The following is a 21200-nucleotide window of genomic DNA, read 5'->3' as shown; positions in this document are numbered from 1 at the left end:
AAATTTATAATACATAAGCATTCAATATTTGAGTAAACAAAGAGAAAATAAAGCTATCTATTGGGTTTCACTAAAAGTCTATTGGAAGACTTGACTATTGTTGTTAAAAGACATAGGCATTCATATTATAGAGCCACAAACCACACTAGTAAAATAAAAACATGATAACATAGGATTCGAACCAATGACAGTCTTAATTTGATAATACAAACCCAACACCTTACTAACTGTGCTAACCAGATTATGCATACTGCAGCGCAATTTATCAGAGATTTAAGTGAATAAGCTACAATGTCCAAGGTACTAAACATAATATATTCTATGGGGTGTCATAAGCAAGTCATTAGAATACTTTCCTACTACATATATAATACATAAGCATTCAATATTTGAGTAAACAAAGAGAAAATAAAGCTATCTATTGGGTTTCACTAAAAGTCCATTGGAAGACTTGAGTATTGTTGTTAAAAGACATAGACATTCATATTATAGAGCCACAAACCACACTAGTAAAATAAAAACATGATAACATGGGATTCGAACCAAAGACAGTCTTAATTTGATAGTGCAAACCCAATACCTTACTAACTGTGCTAATCAGACTGTGCATCCTAGACACCCAATTTATCAGAGATTTAAGTGAATAAGCTACAGTGTCCAAGGTACTAAACATATATTCTATGGGGTGTCATAAGCAAGTCATTAGAATACTTTCCTACTAAATTAATAAGACATAAGCATTCAATATTTGAGTAAACAAAGAGAAAATAAAGCTATCTATTGGGTTTCACTAAAAAGTCCATCGGAAGACTTGACTATTGTTGTTAAAAGACATAGGCATTCATATTATAGAGCCACAAACCACACTAGTAAAATAAAAACATAACATAGGATTCGAAACCAATGACAGTCTTAATTTGATAGTGCAAACCCAACACCTTACTAACTGTGCTTACCAGACTGTGCATTCCAGACACACAATTTTTCAGAGATTTAAGTGAATAAGCTACTGTGTCCAAGATACTAAACATAATATATTCTATGGGGTGTCATAAGCAAGTCATTACAATACTTTCCTACTAAATTTATAAGACATAAGCATTCAATATTTAAGTAAACAAAGAGAAAATAAATCTATCCATTGGGTTTCACTAAAAAGTACATTGGAAGACTTGAGTATTGTTGTTAAAAGACATAGACATTAATATTATAGAGCCACAAACCACACTAGTAAAATAAAAACATGATAACATGGGATTCGAACCAATGACAGTCTTAATTTGATAGTGCAAATCCAATACCTTACTAACTGTGCTAATCAGATTGTGCATACCAGATGCCCAATTTATCAGAGATTTAAGTGAATAAGCTACAGTGTCCAAGGTACTAAACATAATATATTCTATGGGGTGTCATAAGCAAGTCATTAGAATTCTTTCCTACTAAATTTATAATACATAAGCATTCAATATTTGAGTAAACAAAGAGAAAATAAAGCTATCTATTGTGTTTCACTAAAAGTCCATTGGAAGACTTGACTATTGTTGTTAAAAGACACAGGCATTCATATTATAGAGCCACAAACCACACTAGTAAAATAAAAACATGATAACATGGGATTCAAACCAATGACAGTCTTAATTTGATAGTGTAAACCCAACACCTTACTAACTGTGCTAACCAGACTGTACATATATACGAAACACAATTTATCAGAGATTTAAGTGAATAAGCTACAGTGTCCAAGGTACTAAACATAATATATTCTATGGGGTGTCATAAGCAAGTCATTAGAATACTTTCCTACTAAATTAATAAGACATAAGCATTCAATATTTAAGTAAACAAAGAGAAAATAAAGCTATCAATTGGGTTTCACTAAAAAGTCCATTGGAAGACTTGAGTATTGTTGTTAAAAGACATAGACATTCATATTATAGAGCCACAAACCACACTAGTAAAATAAAAACATGATAACATGGGATTCGAACCAATGACAGTATTAATTTGATAGTGCAAATCCAATACCTTACTAACTGTGCTAATCAAATTGTGCATACAAGATGCACAGTTTATCAGAGATTTAAGTGAATAAGCTTCAGTGTCCAAGGTACTAAACATAATATATTCTATAGGGTGTCATAAGCAAGTCATTAGAATACTTTCCTACTAAATTAATAAGACATAAGCATTCAATATTTAAGTAAACAAAGAGAAAATAAAGCTATCTATTGGGTTTCACTAAAAAGTCCATTGGAAGACATGACTATTGTTGTTAAAAGACATAGACATTCATATTATAGAGCCACACACCACACTAGTAAAATAAAAACATGGTAACATGGGATTCAAACCAATGACAGTCTTAATTTGATAGTGTAAACCCAACACCTTACTAACTGTGCTAACCAGACAGTGCATGCAACACACACAATTTATCAGAGATTTAAGTGAATAAGCTACAGTGTCCAAGGTACTAAACATAATATATTCTATTGGGTGTCATAAGCAAGTCATTAGAATACTTTCCTACTAAATTTATAAGACATAAGCATTCAATATTTTAGTAAACAAAGAGAAAATAAAGCTATCTATTGGGTTTCACTAAAAAGTCCATTGAAAGACTTGACTATTGTTGTTAAAAGACATAGGCATTCATATTATAGAGCCACAAACCACACTAGTAAAATAAAAACATGGTAACATGGGATTCGAACCAATGACAGTCTTAACTTGATAATGCAAACCAAACACCTTACTAACTGTGCTAACCAGACTGTTTATATAAGATACACAATTTATCAGAGATTTAAGTGAATAAGCTACAGTGTCCAAGGTACTAAACATAATATATTCTATAGGGTGTCATAAGCAAGTCATTAGAATACTTTTCTACTAAATTAATAAGACATAAGCATTCAATATTTGAGTAAACAAAGAGAAAATAAAGCTATCTATTGGGTTTCACTAAAAAGTCCATTGGAAGACTTGACCATTGTTGTTAAAAGACATAGATATTCATATTATAGAGCCACAATCCACACTAGTAAAATAAAAACATGATAACATGGGATTCGAACCAATGACAGTCTTAATTTGATAGTGCAAACCCAATACCGTACTAACTGTGCTAATCAGACTGTTCATACCAGACACCCAATTTATCAGAGATTTAAGTGAATAAGCTACAGTGTCCAAGGTACTAAACATAATATATTCTATAGGGTGTCATAAGCAAGTCATTAGAATACTTTCCTACTAAATTTATAATACATAAGCATTCAATATTTGAGTAAACTAAGAGAAAATAAAGCTATCTATTGGGTTTCACTAAAAAGTCCATTGGAAGACTTGACTATTGTTGTTAAAAGACATAGACATTCATATTATAGAGCCACAAACCACACTAGTAAAATAAAAGCATGATAACATGGGATTCGAACCAATGACAGTCTTAATTTGATAGCGCAAATCCAATACCTTACTAACTGTGCTAATCAGATTGTGCATACCAGATACCCAATTTATCAGAGATTTAAGTGAATAAGCTACAGTGTCCAAGGTACTAAACATGATATATTCTATGGGGTGTCATAAGCAAGTCATTAGAATTCTTTCCTACTAAATTTATAATACATAAGCGTTCAATATTTGAGTAAACAAAGAGAAAATAAAGCTATCTATTGGGTTTCACTAAAAGTCCATTGGAAGACTTGACTATTGTTGTTAAAAGACATAGGCATTCATATTATAGAGCCACAAACCACACTAGTAAAATAAAAGCATGTTAACATGGGATTCGAACCAATAACAGTTCAAACTTGATAGCACAAACCCAATACCTTACTAACTGTGCTAATCAGCCATTGCACACCAGACACTCAATTCATCAGAGATTTAAGTGAATAAGCTACAGTGTCCAAGGTACTAAACATAATATATTCTATAGGGTGTCATAACCAAGTCATTAGAATACTTTCCTACTAAATTAATAAGACATAAGCATTCAATATTTGAGTAAACAAAGAGAAAATAAAGCTATCTATTGGATTTCACTAAAAAGTCAATTGGAAGACTTGACTATTGTTGTTAAAAGACATAGATATTCATATTATAGAGCCACAAACCACACTAGTAAAATAAAATCATGATAACATGGGATTCAAACCAATGACAGTCTTAATTTGATAGTTCAAACCCAATACCGTACTAACTGTGCTAATCAGACTGTTCATACCAGACACCCAATTTATCAGAGATTTAAGTGAATAAGCTACAGTGTCCAAGGTACTAAACATAATATATTCTATAGGGTGTCATAAGCAAGTCATTAGAATACTTTCCTACTAAATTTATAATACATAAGCATTCAATATTTGAGTAAACAAAGAGAAAATAAAGCTATCTATTGGGTTTCACTAAAAGTCCATTGGAAGACTTGACTATTGTTGTTAAAAGACATAGGCAATCATATTATAGAGCCACAAACCACACTAGTAAAATAAAAACATGATAACATAGGATTCGAACCAATGACAGTCTTAATTTGATAGTGCAAACCCAACACCTTACTAACTGTGCTTACCAGACTGTGCATTCCAGACGCCCAATTTTTTAGAGATTTAAGTGAATAAGCTACAGTGTCCAAGGTACTAAACATAATATATTCTACGGGGTGTCATAAGCAAGTCATTACAATACTTTCCTACTAAATTTACAAGACATAAGCATTCAATATTTAAGTAAACAAAGAGAAAATAAAGCTATCTATTGGGTTTCACTAAAAAGTCCATTGGAAGACTTGACTATTGTTGTTAAAAGACATAGACATTCATATTATAGAGCCACAAACCACACTAGTAAAATAAAAGCATGATAACATGGGATTCGAACCAATGACAGTCTTAATTTGATAGCGCAAATCCAATACCTTACTAACTGTGCTAATCAGATTGTGCATACCAGATACCCAATTTATCAGAGATTTAAGTGAATAAGCTACAGTGTCCAAGGTACTAAACATAATATATTCTATGGGGTGTCATAAGCAAGTCATTAGAATTCTTTCCTACTAAATTTATAATACATAAGCGTTCAATATTTGAGTAAACAAAGAGAAAATAAAGCTATCTATTGGGTTTCACTAAAAGTCCATTGGAAGACTTGACTATTGTTGTTAAAAGACATAGGCATTCATATTATAGAGCCACAAACCACACTAGTAAAATAAAAGCATGTTAACATGGGATTCGAACCAATGACAGTTCAAACTTGATAGCACAAACCCAATACCTTACTAACTGTGCTAATCAGCCATTGCACACCAGACACTCAATTCATCAGAGATTTAAGTGAATAAGCTACAGTGTCCAAGGTACTAAACATAATATATTCTATAGGGTGTCATAACCAAGTCATTAGAATACTTTCCTACTAAATTAATAAGACATAAGCATTCAATATTTGAGTAAACAAAGAGAAAATAAAGCTATCTATTGGATTTCACTAAAAAGTCAATTGGAAGACTTGACTATTGTTGTTAAAAGACATAGATATTCATATTATAGAGCCACAAACCACACTAGTAAAATAAAATCATGGTAACATGGGATTCAAACCAATGACAGTCTTAATATGATAGTACAAACCCAATACCTTACTAACTGTGCTAATCAGACTGTGCATACCAGACACCCAATTTATCAGAGATTTAAGTGAAAAAGCTACAGTGTCCAAGGTACTAAACATAATATATTCTATAAGGTGTCATAAGCAAGTCATTAGAATACTTTCCTACTAAATTAATAAGACATAAGTATTCAATATTTAAGTAAACAAAGAGAAAATAAAGCTATCTATTGGGTTTCACTAAAAAGTCCATTGGAAGACTTGACTATTGTTGTTAAAAGACATAGATATTTATATTATAGAGCCACAAACCACACTAGTAAAATAAAAGCATGTTAACATGGGATTTGAACCAATGACAGTCTAAACTTGATAGCACAAACCCAATACCTTACTAACTGTGCTGATCAGCCTATGCATACCAGACACTCAATTCATCAGAGATTTAAGTGAATAAGCTACAGTGTCCAAGGTACTAAACATAATATATTCTATAGGGTGTCATAAGCAAGTCATTAGAATACTGTCCTACTAAATTTATAATACATAAGCATTCAATATTTTAGTAAACAAAGAGAAAATAAAGCTATCTATTGGGTTTCACTAAAAAGTCCATTGGAAGACTTGACTATTGTTGTTAAAAGACATAGGCATTCATATTATAGAGCCACAAACCACACTAGTAAAATAAAAACATGATAACATAAGATTCGAACCAATGACAGTCTTAACTTGATAGTGCAAACCCAATACCTTACTAACTGTGCTAATCAGATTATGCATACTGCAGCACAATTTATCAGAGATTTAAGTGAATAAGCTACAATGTCCAAGGTACTAAACATAATATATTCTATGAGGTGTCATAAGCAAGTCATTAGAATACTTTCCTACTACATTTATAATACATAAGCATTCAATATTTGAGTAAACAAAGAGAAAATAAAGCTATCTATTGGGTTTCACTAAAAGTCCATTGGAAGACTTGACTATTGTTGTTAAAAGACATAGGCATTCATATTATAGAGCCACAAACCACACTAGTAGAATAAAAACATGATAACATGGGATTCAAACCAATGACAGTCTTAATTTGATAGTGCCAACCCAATACCGTACTAACTGTGCTAATCACACTGTGCATACCAGACACCCAATTTATCAGAGATTTAAGTGAATAAGCTACAGTGTCCAAGGTACTAAACATAATATATTCTATAGGGTGTCATAAGCAAGTCATTAGAATACTTTCCTACTAAATTAATAAGACATACGCATTCAATATTTGAGTAAATAAAGAGAAAATAAAGCTATCTATTGAGTTTCACTAAAAGTCCATTGGAAGACTTGACTATTGGTGTTAAAAGACAAAGGCAATCATATTATAGAGCCACAAACCACACTAGTAAAATAAAAACGTGATAACATGGGATTCAAACCAATGACAGTCTTAATTTGATAGTGTAAACCGAACACCTTACCAACTGTGCTAACCAGACCATGCATGCAATACACACAATTTATCAGAGATTTAAGTGAATAAGCTACAGTGTCCAAGGTACTAAACATAATATATTCTACGGGGTGTCATAAGCAAGTCATTAGAATACTTTCCTACTAAATTTATAATACATAAGCATTCAATATTTGAGTAAACAAAGAGAAAATAAAGCTATCTATTGGGTTTCACTAAAAGTCTATTGGAAGACTTGACTATTGTTGTTAAAAGACATAGGCAATCATATTATAGAGCCACAAACCACACTAGTAAAATAAAAACATGGGATTCAAACCAATGACAGTCTTAATTTGATAGTGTAAACCCAACACCTTACTAACTGTGCTAACCAGACAGTGAATGCAATACACACAATTTATCAGAGATTTAAGTGAATAAGCTACAGTGTCCAAGGTACTAAACATAATATATTCTATAGGGTGTCATAAGCAAGTCATTAGAATACTTTCCTACTAAATTAATAAGACATAAGCATTCAATATTTGAGTAAACAAAGAGAAAATAAAGCTATCTATTAGGTTTCACTAAAAGTCCATTGGAAGACTTGACTATTGTTGTTAAAAGACATAGGCAATCATATTATAGAGCCACAAACCACACTAGTAAAATAAAAACATGATAACATAGGACTCGAACCAACGACAGTCTTAACTGGATAGTGCAAACCCAATACCTTACTAACTGTGCTAATCAGACTGTGCATACTAGACACTCAATTTATCAGAGATTTAAGTGAATAAGCTACAGTGTCCAAGGTACTAAACATAATATATTCTATGGGGTGTGATAAGCAAGTCATTAGAATACTTTCCTACTAAATTTATAAGACCAAAGCATTCAATATTTTAGTAAACAAAGATAAAATAAAGCTATCTATTGGGTTTCACTAAAAAGTCCATTGAAAGATTTGACTATTGTTGTTAAAAGACATAGGCATTCATATTATAGAGCCACAAACCACACTAGTAAAATAAAAGCATGTTAACATGGGATTCGAACCAATGACAGTCTTCATTTGATAGCACAAACCAATACCCTAGTAACTGTGCTAATCAGCCTGTGCATACCAAACACCCAATTTATCAGAGATTTAAGTGAATAAGCTACAGTGTCCAAGGTACTAAACATAATATATTCTATAGGGTGTCATAAGCAAGTCATTAGAATACTTTCCTACTAAATTTATAATACATAAGCATTCAATATTTGAGTAAACAAAGAGAAAATAAAGCTATCTATTGGGTTTCACTAAAAAGTCCATTGGAAGACTTGACTATTGTTGTTAAAAGACATAGGCATTCATATTATAGAGCCACAAACCACACTAGTAAAATAAAAGCATGTTAACATGGGATTCGAACCAATGACAGTCTTAATTTGATAGTGCAAACCCAATACCGTACTAACTGTGCTAATCAGACTGTTCATACCAGACACCCAATTTATCAGAGATTTAAGTGAATAAGCTACAGTGTCCAAGGTACTAAACATAATATATTCTATAGGGTGTCATAAGCAAGTCATTAGAATACTTTCCTACTAAATGTATAATACATAAGCATTCAATATTTGAGTAAACAAAGAGAAAATAAAGCTATCTATTGGGTTTCACTAAAAAGTCCATTGGAAGACTTGACTATTGTTGTTAAAAGACATAGGCATTCATATTATAGAGCCACAAACCACACTAGTAAAATAAAAACATGATAACGTAAGATTCGAACCAATGACAGTCTTAACTTGATAGTGCAAACCCAATACCTTACTAACTGTGCTAATCAGACTGTGCATACTAGACACTCAATTTATCAGAGATTTAAGTGAATAAGCTACAGTGTCCAAGGTACTAAACATAATATATTCTATGGGGTGTGATAAGCAAGTCATTAGAATACTTTCCTACTAAATTTATAAGACCAAAGCATTCAATATTTTAGTAAACAAAGAGAAAACAAAGCTATCTATTGGGTTTCACTAAAAGTCCATTGGAAGACTTGACTATTGTTGTTAAAAGACATAGGCATTCATATTATAGAGCCACAAACCACACTAGTAAAATAAAAACATGATAACATAGGATTCGAACCAATGACAGTCTTAATTTGATAATACAAACCCAACACCTTACTAACTGTGCTAACCAGATTATGCATACTGCAGCACAATTTATCAGAGATTTAAGTGAATAAGCTACAATGTCCAAGGTACTAAACATAATATATTCTATGAGGTGTCATAAGCAAGTCATTAGAATACTTTCCTACTACATTTATAATACATAAGCATTCAATATTTGAGTAAACAAAGAGAAAATAAAGCTATCTATTGGGTTTCACTAAAAGTCCATTGGAAGACTTGACTATTGTTGTTAAAAGACATAGGCATTCATATTATAGAGCCACAAACCACACTAGTAGAATAAAAACATGATAACATGGGATTCAAACCAATGACAGTCTTAATTTGATAGTGCCAACCCAATACCGTACTAACTGTGCTAATCACACTGTGCATACCAGACACCCATTTTATCAGAGATTTAAGTGAATAAGCTACAGTGTCCAAGGTACTAAACATAATATATTCTATAGGGTGTCATAAGCAAGTCATTAGAATACTTTCCTACTAAATTAATAAGACATACGCATTCAATATTTGAGTAAATAAAGAGAAAATAAAGCTATCTATTGAGTTTCACTAAAAGTCCATTGGAAGACTTGACTATTGGTGTTAAAAGACATAGGCAATCATATTATAGAGCCACAAACCACACTAGTAAAATAAAAACGTGATAACATGGGATTCAAACCAATGACAGTCTTAATTTGATAGTGTAAACCGAACACCTTACCAACTGTGCTAACCAGACCATGCATGCAATACACACAATTTATCAGAGATTTAAGTGAATAAGCTACAGTGTCCAAGGTACTAAACATAATATATTCTACGGGGTGTCATAAGCAAGTCATTAGAATACTTTCCTATTAAATTTATAATACATAAGCATTCAATATTTGAGTAAACAAAGAGAAAATAAAGCTATCTATTGGGTTTCACTAAAAGTCCATTGGAAGACTTGACTATTGTTGTTAAAAGACATAGGCAATCATATTATAGAGCCACAAACCACACTAGTAAAATAAAAACATGGGATTTAAACCAATGACAGTCTTAATTTGATAGTGTAAACCCAACACCTTACTAACTGTGCTAACCAGACAGTGAATGCAATACACACAATTTATCAGAGATTTAAGTGAATAAGCTACAGTGTCCAAGGTACTAAACATAATATATTCTATAGGGTGTCATAAGCTAAGTCATTAGAATACTTTCCTACTAAATTAATAAGACATAAGCATTCAATATTTGAGTAAACAAAGAGAAAATAAAGCTATCTATTAGGTTTCACTAAAAGTCCATTGGAAGACTTGACTATTGTTGTTAAAAGACATAGGCAATCATATTATAGAGCCACAAACCACACTAGTAAAATAAAAACATGATAACATAGGACTCGAACCAACGACAGTCTTAACTGGATAGTGCAAACCCAATACCTTACTAACTGTGCTAATCAGACTGTGCATACTAGACACTCAATTTATCAGAGATTTAAGTGAATAAGCTACAGTGTCCAAGGTACTAAACATAATATATTCTATGGGGTGTGATAAGCAAGTCATTAGAATACTTTCCTACTAAATTTATAAGACCAAAGCATTCAATATTTTAGTAAACAAAGAGAAAATAAAGCTATCTATTGGGTTTCACTAAAAAGTCCATTGAAAGATTTGACTATTGTTGTTAAAAGACATAGGCATTCATATTATAGAGCCACAAACCACACTAGTAAAATAAAAGCATGTTAACATGGGATTCGAACCAATGACAGTCTTAATTTGATAGCACAAACCAATACCCTAGTAACTGTGCTAATCAGCCTGTGCATACCAAACACCCAATTTATCAGAGATTTAAGTGAATAAGCTACAGTGTCCAAGGTACTAAACATAATATATTCTATAGGGTGTCATAAGCAAGTCATTAGAATAATTTCCTACTAAATTAATAAGACATAAGCATTCAATATTTGAGTAAACAAAGAGAAAATAAAGCTATCTATTGGGTTTCACTAAAAAGTCCATTGGAAGACTTGACTATTGTTGTTAAAAGACATAAATATTCATATTATAGAGCCACAATCCACACTAGTAAAATAAAAACATGATAACATGGGATTCGAACCAATGACAGTCTTAATTTGATAGTGCAAACCCAATACCGTACTAACTGTGCTAATCAGACTGTTCATACCAGACACCCAATTTATCAGAGATTTAAGTGAATAAGCTACAGTGTCCAAGGTACTAAACATAATATATTCTATAGGGTGTCATAAGCAAGTCATTAGAATACTTTCCTACTAAATTTATAATACATAAGCATTCAATATTTGAGTAAACAAAGAGAAAATAAAGCTATCTATTGGGTTTCACTAAAAGTCCATTGGAAGACTTGACTATTGTTGTTAAAAGACATAGGCAATCATATTATAGAGCCACAAACCACACTAGTAAAATAAAAACATGATAACATAGGATTCGAACCAATGACAGTCTTAATTTGATAGTGCAAACCCAACACCTTACTAACTGTGCTTACCAGACTGTGCATACCAGACGCCCAATTTTTTAGAGATTTAAGTGAATAAGCTACAGTGTCCAAGGTACTAAACATAATATATTCTATGGGGTGTCATAAGCAAGTCATTACAATACTTTCCTACTAAATTTATAAGACATAAGCATTCAATATTTAAGTAAACAAAGAGAAAATAAAGCTATCTATTGGGTTTCACTAAAAAGTCCATTGGAATACTTGACTATTGTTGTTAAAAGACATAGACATTCATATTATAGTGCCACAAACCACACTAGTAAAATAAAAGCATGATAACATGGGATTCGAACCAATGACAGTCTTAATTTGATAGCGCAAATCCAATACCTTACTAACTGTGCTAATCAGATTGTGCATACCAGATACCCAATTTATCAGAGATTTAAGTGAATAAGCTACAGTGTCCAAGGTACTAAACATAATATATTCTATGGGGTGTCATAAGCAAGTCATTAGAATTCTTTCCTACTAAATTTATAATACATAAGCGTTCAATATTTGAGTAAACAAAGAGAAAATAAAGCTATCTATTGGGTTTCACTAAAAGTCCATTGGAAGACTTGACTATTGTTGTTAAAAGACATAGGCATTCATATTATAGAGCCACAAACCACACTAGTAAAATAAAATCATGGTAACATGGGATTCAAACCAATGACAGTCTTAATTTGATAGTGTAAACCCAACACCTTACTAACTGTGCTAACCAGACTGTGCATACTAGACACTCAATTTATCAGAGATTTAAGTGAATAAGCTACAGTGTCCAAGGTACTAAACATAATATATTCTATGGGGTGTGATAAGCAAGTCATTAGAATACTTTCCTACTAAATTTATAAGACCAAAGCATTCAATATTTTAGTAAACAAAGAGAAAATAAAGCTATCTATTGGGTTTCACTAAAAAGTCCATTGAAAGACTTGACTATTGTTGTTAAAAGACATAGGCATTCATATTATAGAGCCACAAACCACACTAGTAAAATAAAAGCATGTTAACATGGGATTCGAACCAATGACAGTCTTAATTTGATAGCACAAACCAATACCCTAGTAACTGTGCTAATCAGCCTGTGCATACCAAACACCCAATTTATCAGAGATTTAAGTGAATAAGCTACAGTGTCCAAGGTACTAAACATAATATATTCTATAGGGTGTCATAAGCAAGTCATTAGAATAATTTCCTACTAAATTAATAAGACATAAGCATTCAATATTTGAGTAAACAAAGAGAAAATAAAGCTATCTATTGGGTTTCACTAAAAGTCCATTGGAAGACTTGACTATTGTTGTTAAAAGACATAGGCATTCATATTATAGAGCCACAAACCACACTAGTAAAATAAAAACATGATAACATAGGATTCGAACCAATGACAGTCTTAATTTGATAATACAAACCCAACATCTTACTAACTGTGCTAACCAGACTATGCATACTGCAGCACAATTTATCAGAGATTTAAGTGAATAAGCTACAATGTCCAAGGTACTAAACATAATATATTCTATGGGGTGTCATAAGCAAGTCATTAGAATACTTTCCTACTACATTTATAATACATAAGCATTCAATATTTGAGTAAACAAAGAGAAAATAAAGCTATCTATTGGGTTTTACTAAAAGTCCATTGGAAGACTTGACTATTGTTGTTAAAAGACATAGGCATTCATATTATAGAGCCACAAACCACACTAGTAGAATAAAAACATGATAACATGGGATTCAAACCAATGACAGTCTTAATTTGATAGTGTAAACCCAACACCTTACTAACTGTGTTAACCAGACCGTGCATACCGTACACACAATTTATCAGAGATTTAAATGAATAAGCTACAGTGTCCAAGGTACTAAACATAATATATTCTATGGGGTGTGATAAGCAAGTCATTAGAATACTTTCCTACTAAATTTATAAGACCAAAGCATTCAATATTTTAGTAAACAAAGAGAAAATAAAGCTATCTATTGGGTTTCACTAAAAAGTCCATTGAAAGACTTGACTATTGTTGTTAAAAGACATAGGCATTCATATTATAGAGCCAGAAACCACACTAGTAAAATAAAAACATGATAACATGGGATTCAAACCAATGACAGTCTTAATTTGATAGTGTAAATCCAATACCTTACTAACTGTGCTAATCAGATTGTGCATACCAGCTGCCCAATTTATCAGAGATTTAAGTGAATAAGCTACAGTGTCCAAGGTACTAAACATAATATATTCTATGGGGTGTCATAAGCAAGTCATTAGAATTCTTTCCTACTAAATTTATAATACATAAGCATTCAATATTTGAGTAAACAAAGAGAAAATAAAGCTATCTATTGTGTTTCACTAAAAGTCCATTGGAAGACTTGACTATTGTTGTTAAAAGACACAGGCATTCATATTATAGAGCCACAAACCACACTAGTAAAATAAAAACATGATAACATGGGATTCAAACCAATGACAGTCTTAATTTGATAGTATAAACCCAACACCTTACTAACTGTGCTAACCAGACTGTGCATATATACGAAACACAATTTATCAGAGATTTAAGTGAATAAGCTACAGTGTCCAAGGTACTAAACATAATATATTCTATGGGGTGTCATAAGCAAGTCATTAGAATACTTTCCTACTAAATTTATAATACATAAGCATTCAATATTTTAGTAAACAAAGAGAAAATAAAGCTATCTATTGGGTTTCACTAAAAAGTCCATTGGAAGACTTGACTATTGTTGTTAAAAGACATAGGCATTCATATTATAGAGCCACAAACCACACTAGTAAAATAAAAACATGATAACATAAGATTCGAACCAATGACAGTCTTAACTTGATAGTGCAAACCCAATACCTTACTAACTGTGCTAATCAGACTGTGCATACTAGACACTCAATTTATCAGAGATTTAAGTGAATAAGCTACAGTGTCCAAGGTACTAAACATAATATATTCTATGGGGTGTGATAAGCAAGTCATTAGAATACTTTCCTACTAAATTTATAAGACCAAAGCATTCAATATTTTAGTAAACAAAGAGAAAATAAAGCTATCTATTGGGTTTCACTAAAAGTCCATTGGAAGACTTGACTATTGTTGTTAAAAGACATAGGCATTCATATTATAGAGCCACAAACCACACTAGTAAAATAAAAACATGATAACATAGGATTCGAACCAATGACAGTCTTAATTTGATAATACAAACCCAACATCTTACTAACTGTGCTAACCAGACTATGCATACTGCAGCACAATTTATCAGAGATTTAAGTGAATAAGCTACAATGTCCAAGGTACTAAACATAATATATTCTATGGGGTGTCATAAGCAAGTCATTAGAATACTTTCCTACTACATTTATAATACATAAGCATTCAATATTTGAGTAAACAAAGAGAAAATAAAGCTATCTATTGGGTTTTACTAAAAGTCCATTGGAAGACTTGACTATTGTTGTTAAAAGACATAGGCATTCATATTATAGAGCCACAAACCACACTAGTAGAATAAAAACATGATAACATGGGATTCAAACCAATGACAGTCTTAATTTGATAGTGTAAACCCAACACCTTACTAACTGTGTTAACCATACCGTGCATACCGTACACACAATTTATCAGAGATTTAAATGAATAAGCTACAGTGTCCAAGGTACTAAACATAATATATTCTATGGGGTGTGATAAGCAAGTCATTAGAATACTTTCCTACTAAATTTATAAGACCAAAGCATTCAATATTTTAGTAAACAAAGAGAAAATAAAGCTATCTATTGGGTTTCACTAAAAAGTCCATTGAAAGACTTGACTATTGTTGTTAAAAGACATAGGCATTCATATTATAGAGCCAGAAACCACACTAGTAAAATAAAAACATGATAACATAGGATTCGAACCAATGACAGTCTTAATTTGATAGTGCAAACCCAACACCTTACTAACTGTGCTAACCAGACTGTGCATACTAGACACAAAATTTATCAGAGATTTAAGTGAATAAGCTACAGTGTCCAAGGTACTAAACATAATATATTCTATGGGGTGTCATAAGCAAGTCATTAGAATACTTTCCTACTAAATTAATAAGACATAAGCATTCAATATTTTAGTAAACAAAGAGAAAATAAAGCTATCTATTGGGTTTCACTAAAAAGTCCATCGGAAGACTTGACTATTGTTGTTAAAAGACATAGGCATTCATATTATAGAGCCACAAACCACACTAGTAAAATAAAAACATGATAACATAGGATTCGAAACCAATGACAGTCTTAATTTGATAGTGCAAACCCAACACCTTACTAACTGTGCTTACCAGACTGTGCATTCCAGACACACAATTTTTCAGAGATTTAAGTGAATAAGCTACAGTGTCCAAGGTACTAAACATAATATATTCTATGGGGTGTCATAAGCAAGTCATTACAATACTTTCCTACTAAATTTATAAGACATAAGCATTCAATATTTAAGTAAACAAAGAGAAAATAAAGCTATCCATTGGGTTTCACTAAAAAGTACATTGGAAGACTTGAGTATTGTTGTTAAAAGACATAGACATTAATATTATAGAGCCACAAACCACACTAGTAAAATAAAAACATGATAACATGGGATTCAAACCAATGACAGTCTTAATTTGATAGTGTAAACCCAACACCTTACTAACTGTGCTAACCAGACTGTGCATATATACGAAACACAATTTATCAGAGATTTAAGTGAATAAGCTACAGTGTCCAAGGTACTAAACATAATATATTCTATGGGGTGTCATAAGCAAGTCATTAGAATACTTTCCTACTAAATTAATAAGACATAAGCATTCAATATTTAAGTAAACAAAGAAAAAATAAAGCTATCAATTGGGTTTCACTAAAAAGTCCATGGAAGACTTGAGTATTGTTGTTAAAAGACATAGACATTCATATTATAGAGCCACAAACCACACTAGTAAAATAAAAACATGATAACATGGGATTCGAACCAATGACAGTCTTAATTTGATAGTGCAAACCCAATACCTTACTAACTGTGCTAATCAGATTGTGCATACTAAACACCCAATTTAAAAGAGATTTAAGTGAATAAGCTACAGTGTCCAAGGTACTAAACATAATATATTCTATGGGGTGTCATAAGCAAGTCATTACAATACGTTCCTACTAAATTTATAAGACATAAGCATTCAATATTTAAGTAAACAAAGAGAAAATAAAGCTATCTATTGGGTTTCACTAAAAAGTCCATTGGAAGACTTGACTATTGTTGTTAAAAGACATAGACATTCATATTATAGAGCCACACACCACACTAGTAAAATAAAAACATGGTAACATGGGATTCGAACCAATGACAGTCTTAATTTGATAGTGCAAATCCAATACCTTACTAACTGTGCTAATCAAATTGTGCATACAAGATGCACAGTTTATCAGAGATTTAAGTGAATAAGCTTCAGTGTCCAAGGTACTAAACATAATATATTCTATAGGGTGTCATAAGCAAGTCATTAGAATACTTTCCTACTAAATTAATAAGACATAAGCATTCAATATTTGAGTAAACAAAGAGAAAATAAAGCTATCTATTGGGTTTCACTAAAAGTCCATTGGAAGACTTGACTATTGTTGTTAAAAGACATAGGCAATCATATTGTAGAGCCACAAACCACACTAGTAAAATAAAAACATGATAACATGGGATTCAAACCAATGACAGTCTTAATTTGATAGTGTAAACCCAACACCTTACTAACTGTGCTAACCAGACAGTGCATGCAACACACACAATTTATCAGAGATTTAAGTGAATAAGCTACAGTGTCCAAGGTACTAAACATAATATATTCTATAGGGTGTCATAAGCAAGTCATTAGAATACTTTCCTACTAAATTAATAAGACATAAGCATTCAATATTTGAGTAAACAAAGAGAAAATAAAGATATCTATTGGGTTTCACTAAAAAGTCCATTGGAAGACTTGACTATTGTTGTTAAAAGACATAGATATTCATATTATAGAGCCACAATCCACACTAGTAAAATAAAAACATGATAACATGAGATTCGAACCAATGACAGTCTTAATTTGATAGTGCAAACCCAACACCTTACTAACTGTGCTTACCAGACTGTGCATTCCAGACACACAATTTTTTAGAGATTTAAGTGAATAAGCTACAGTGTCCAAGGTACTAAACATAATATATTCTATGGGGTGTCATAAGCAAGTCATTACAATACTTTCCTACTAAATTTATAAGACATAAGCATTCAATATTTAAGTAAACAAAGAGAAAATAAAGCTATCTATTGGGTTTCACTAAAAAGTCCATTGGAAGACTTGACTATTGTTGTTAAAAGACATAGACATTCATATTATAGAGCCACAAACCACACTAGTAAAATAAAAGCATGATAACATGGGATTCGAACCAATGACAGTCTTAATTTGATAGTGCAAATCCAATACCTTACTAACTGTGCTAATCAGATTGTGCATACCAGATACCCAATTTATCAGAGATTTAAGTGAATAAGCTACAGTGTCCAAGGTACTAAACATAATATATTCTATGGGGTGTCATAAGCAAGTCATTAGAATTCTTTCCTACTAAATTTATAATACATAAGCGTTCAATATTTGAGTAAACAAAGAGAAAATAAAGCTATCTATTGGGTTTCACTAAAAGTCCATTGGAAGACTTGACTATTGTTGTTAAAAGACATAGGCATTCATATTATAGAGCCACAAACCACACTAGTAAAATAAAAGCATGTTAACATGGGATTCGAACCAATGACAGTTTAAACTTGATAGCGCAAACCCAATATCTTACTAACTGTGCTAATCAGCCATTGCACACCAGACACTCAATTCATCAGAGATTTAAGTGAATAAGCTACAGTGTCCAAGGTACTAAACATAATATATTCTATAGGGTGTCATAACCAAGTCATTAGAATACTTTCCTACTAAATTAATAAGACATAAGTATTCAATATTTAAGTAAACAAAGAGAAAATAAAGCTATCTATTGGGTTTCACTAAAAAGTCCATTGGAAGACTTGACTATTGTTGTTAAAAGACATAGATATTTATATTATAGAGCCACAAACCACACTAGTAAAATAAAAGCATGTTAACATGGGATTTGAACCAATGACAGTCTAAACTTGATAGCGCAAACCCAATACCTTACTAACTGTGCTGATCAGCCTATGCATACCAGACACTCAATTCATCAGAGATTTAAGTGAATAAGCTACAGTGTCCAAGGTACTAAACATAATATATTCTATAGGGTGTCATAAGCAAGTCATTAGAATACTTTCCTACTAAATTAATAAGACATAAGCATTCAATATTTGAGTAAACAAAGAGAAAATAAAGCTATCTATTGGGTTTCACTAAAAAGTCCATTGGAAGACTTGACTATTGTTGTTAAAAGACATAGATATTCATATTATAGAGCCACAATCCACACTAGTAAAATAAAAACATGATAACATAGGATTCGAACCAATGACAGTCTTAATTTGATAATACAAACCCAACACCTTACTAACTGTGCTAACCAGATTATGCATACTGCAGCACAATTTATCAGAGATTTAAATGAATAAGCTACAGTGTCCAAGGTACTAAACATAATATATTCTATGGGGTGTCATAAGCAAGTCATTACAATACTTTCCTACTAAATTTATAAGACATAAGCATTCAATATTTAAGTAAACAAAGAGAAAATAAAGCTATCTATTGGGTTTCACTAAAAAGTCCATTGGAAGACTTGACTATTGTTGTTAAAAGACATAGACATTCATATTATAGAGCCACAAACCACACTAGTAAAATAAAAGCATGATAACATGGGATTCGAACCAATGACAGTCTTAATTTGATAGTGCAAATCCAATACCTTACTAACTGTGCTAATCAGATTGTGCATACCAAATACCCAATTTATCAGAGATTTAAGTGAATAAGCTACAGTGTCCAAGGTACTAAACATAATATATTCTATGGGGTGTCATAAGCAAGTCATTAGAATTCTTTCCTACTAAATTTATAATACATAAGCGTTCAATATTTGAGTAAACAAAGAGAAAATAAAGCTATCTATTGGGTTTCACTAAAAGTCCATTGGAAGACTTGACTATTGTTGTTAAAAGACAGGCATTCATATTATAGAGCCACAAACCACACTAGTAAAATAAAAGCATGTTAACATGGGATTCGAACCAATGACAGTTTAAACTTGATAGCGCAAACCCAATACCTTACTAACTGTGCTAATCAGCCATTGCACACCAGACACTCAATTCATCAGAGATTTAAGTGAATAAGCTACAGTGTCCAAGGTACTAAACATAATATATTCTATAGGGTGTCATAACCAAGTCATTAGAATACTTTCCTACTAAATTAATAAGACATAAGTATTCAATATTTAAGTAAACAAAGAGAAAATAAAGCTATCTATTGGGTTTCACTAAAAAGTCCATTGGAAGACTTGACTATTGTTGTTAAAAGACATAGATATTTATATTATAGAGCCACAAACCACACTAGTAAAATAAAAGCATGTTAACATGGGATTTGAACCAATGACAGTCTAAACTTGATAGCGCAAACCCAATACCGTACTAACTGTGCTGATCAGCCTATGCATACCAGACACTCAATTCATCAGAGATTTAAGTGAATAAGCTACAGTGTCCAAGGTACTAAACATAATATATTCTATAGGGTGTCATAAGCAAGTCATTAGAATACTTTCCTACTAAATTAATAAGACATAAGCATTCAATATTTGAGTAAACAAAGAGAAAATAAAGCTATCTATTGGATTTCACTAAAAAGTCAATTGGAAGACTTGACTATTGTTGTTAAAAGACATAGATATTCATATCATAGAGCCACAAACCACACTAGTAAAATAAAATCATGGTAACATGGGATTCAAACCAATGACAGTCTTAATATGATAGTGCAAACTCAATACCTTACTAACTGTGCTAATCAGACTGTGCATACCAGACACCCAATTTATCAGAGATTTAAGTGAAAAAGCTACAGTGTCCAAGGTACTAAACATAATATATTCTATAAGGTGTCATAAGCAAGTCATTAGAATACTTTCCTACTAAATTAATAAGACATAAGCATTCAATATTTGAGTAAACAAAGAGAAAATAAAGCTATCTATTGGATTTCACTAAAAAGTCAATTGGAAGATTTGACTATTGTTGTTAAAAGACATAGATATTCATATCATAGAGCCACAAACCACACTAGGAAAATAAAAACATGATAACATGGGATTCGAACCAATGACAGTCTT

This window comes from Pseudophryne corroboree, chromosome 8 (assembly GCF_028390025.1).
Source record: "Pseudophryne corroboree isolate aPseCor3 chromosome 8, aPseCor3.hap2, whole genome shotgun sequence".
NCBI classification, from domain to species: domain Eukaryota; kingdom Metazoa; phylum Chordata; class Amphibia; order Anura; family Myobatrachidae; genus Pseudophryne; species Pseudophryne corroboree.
This window is presented reverse-complemented; position numbering follows the sequence as displayed.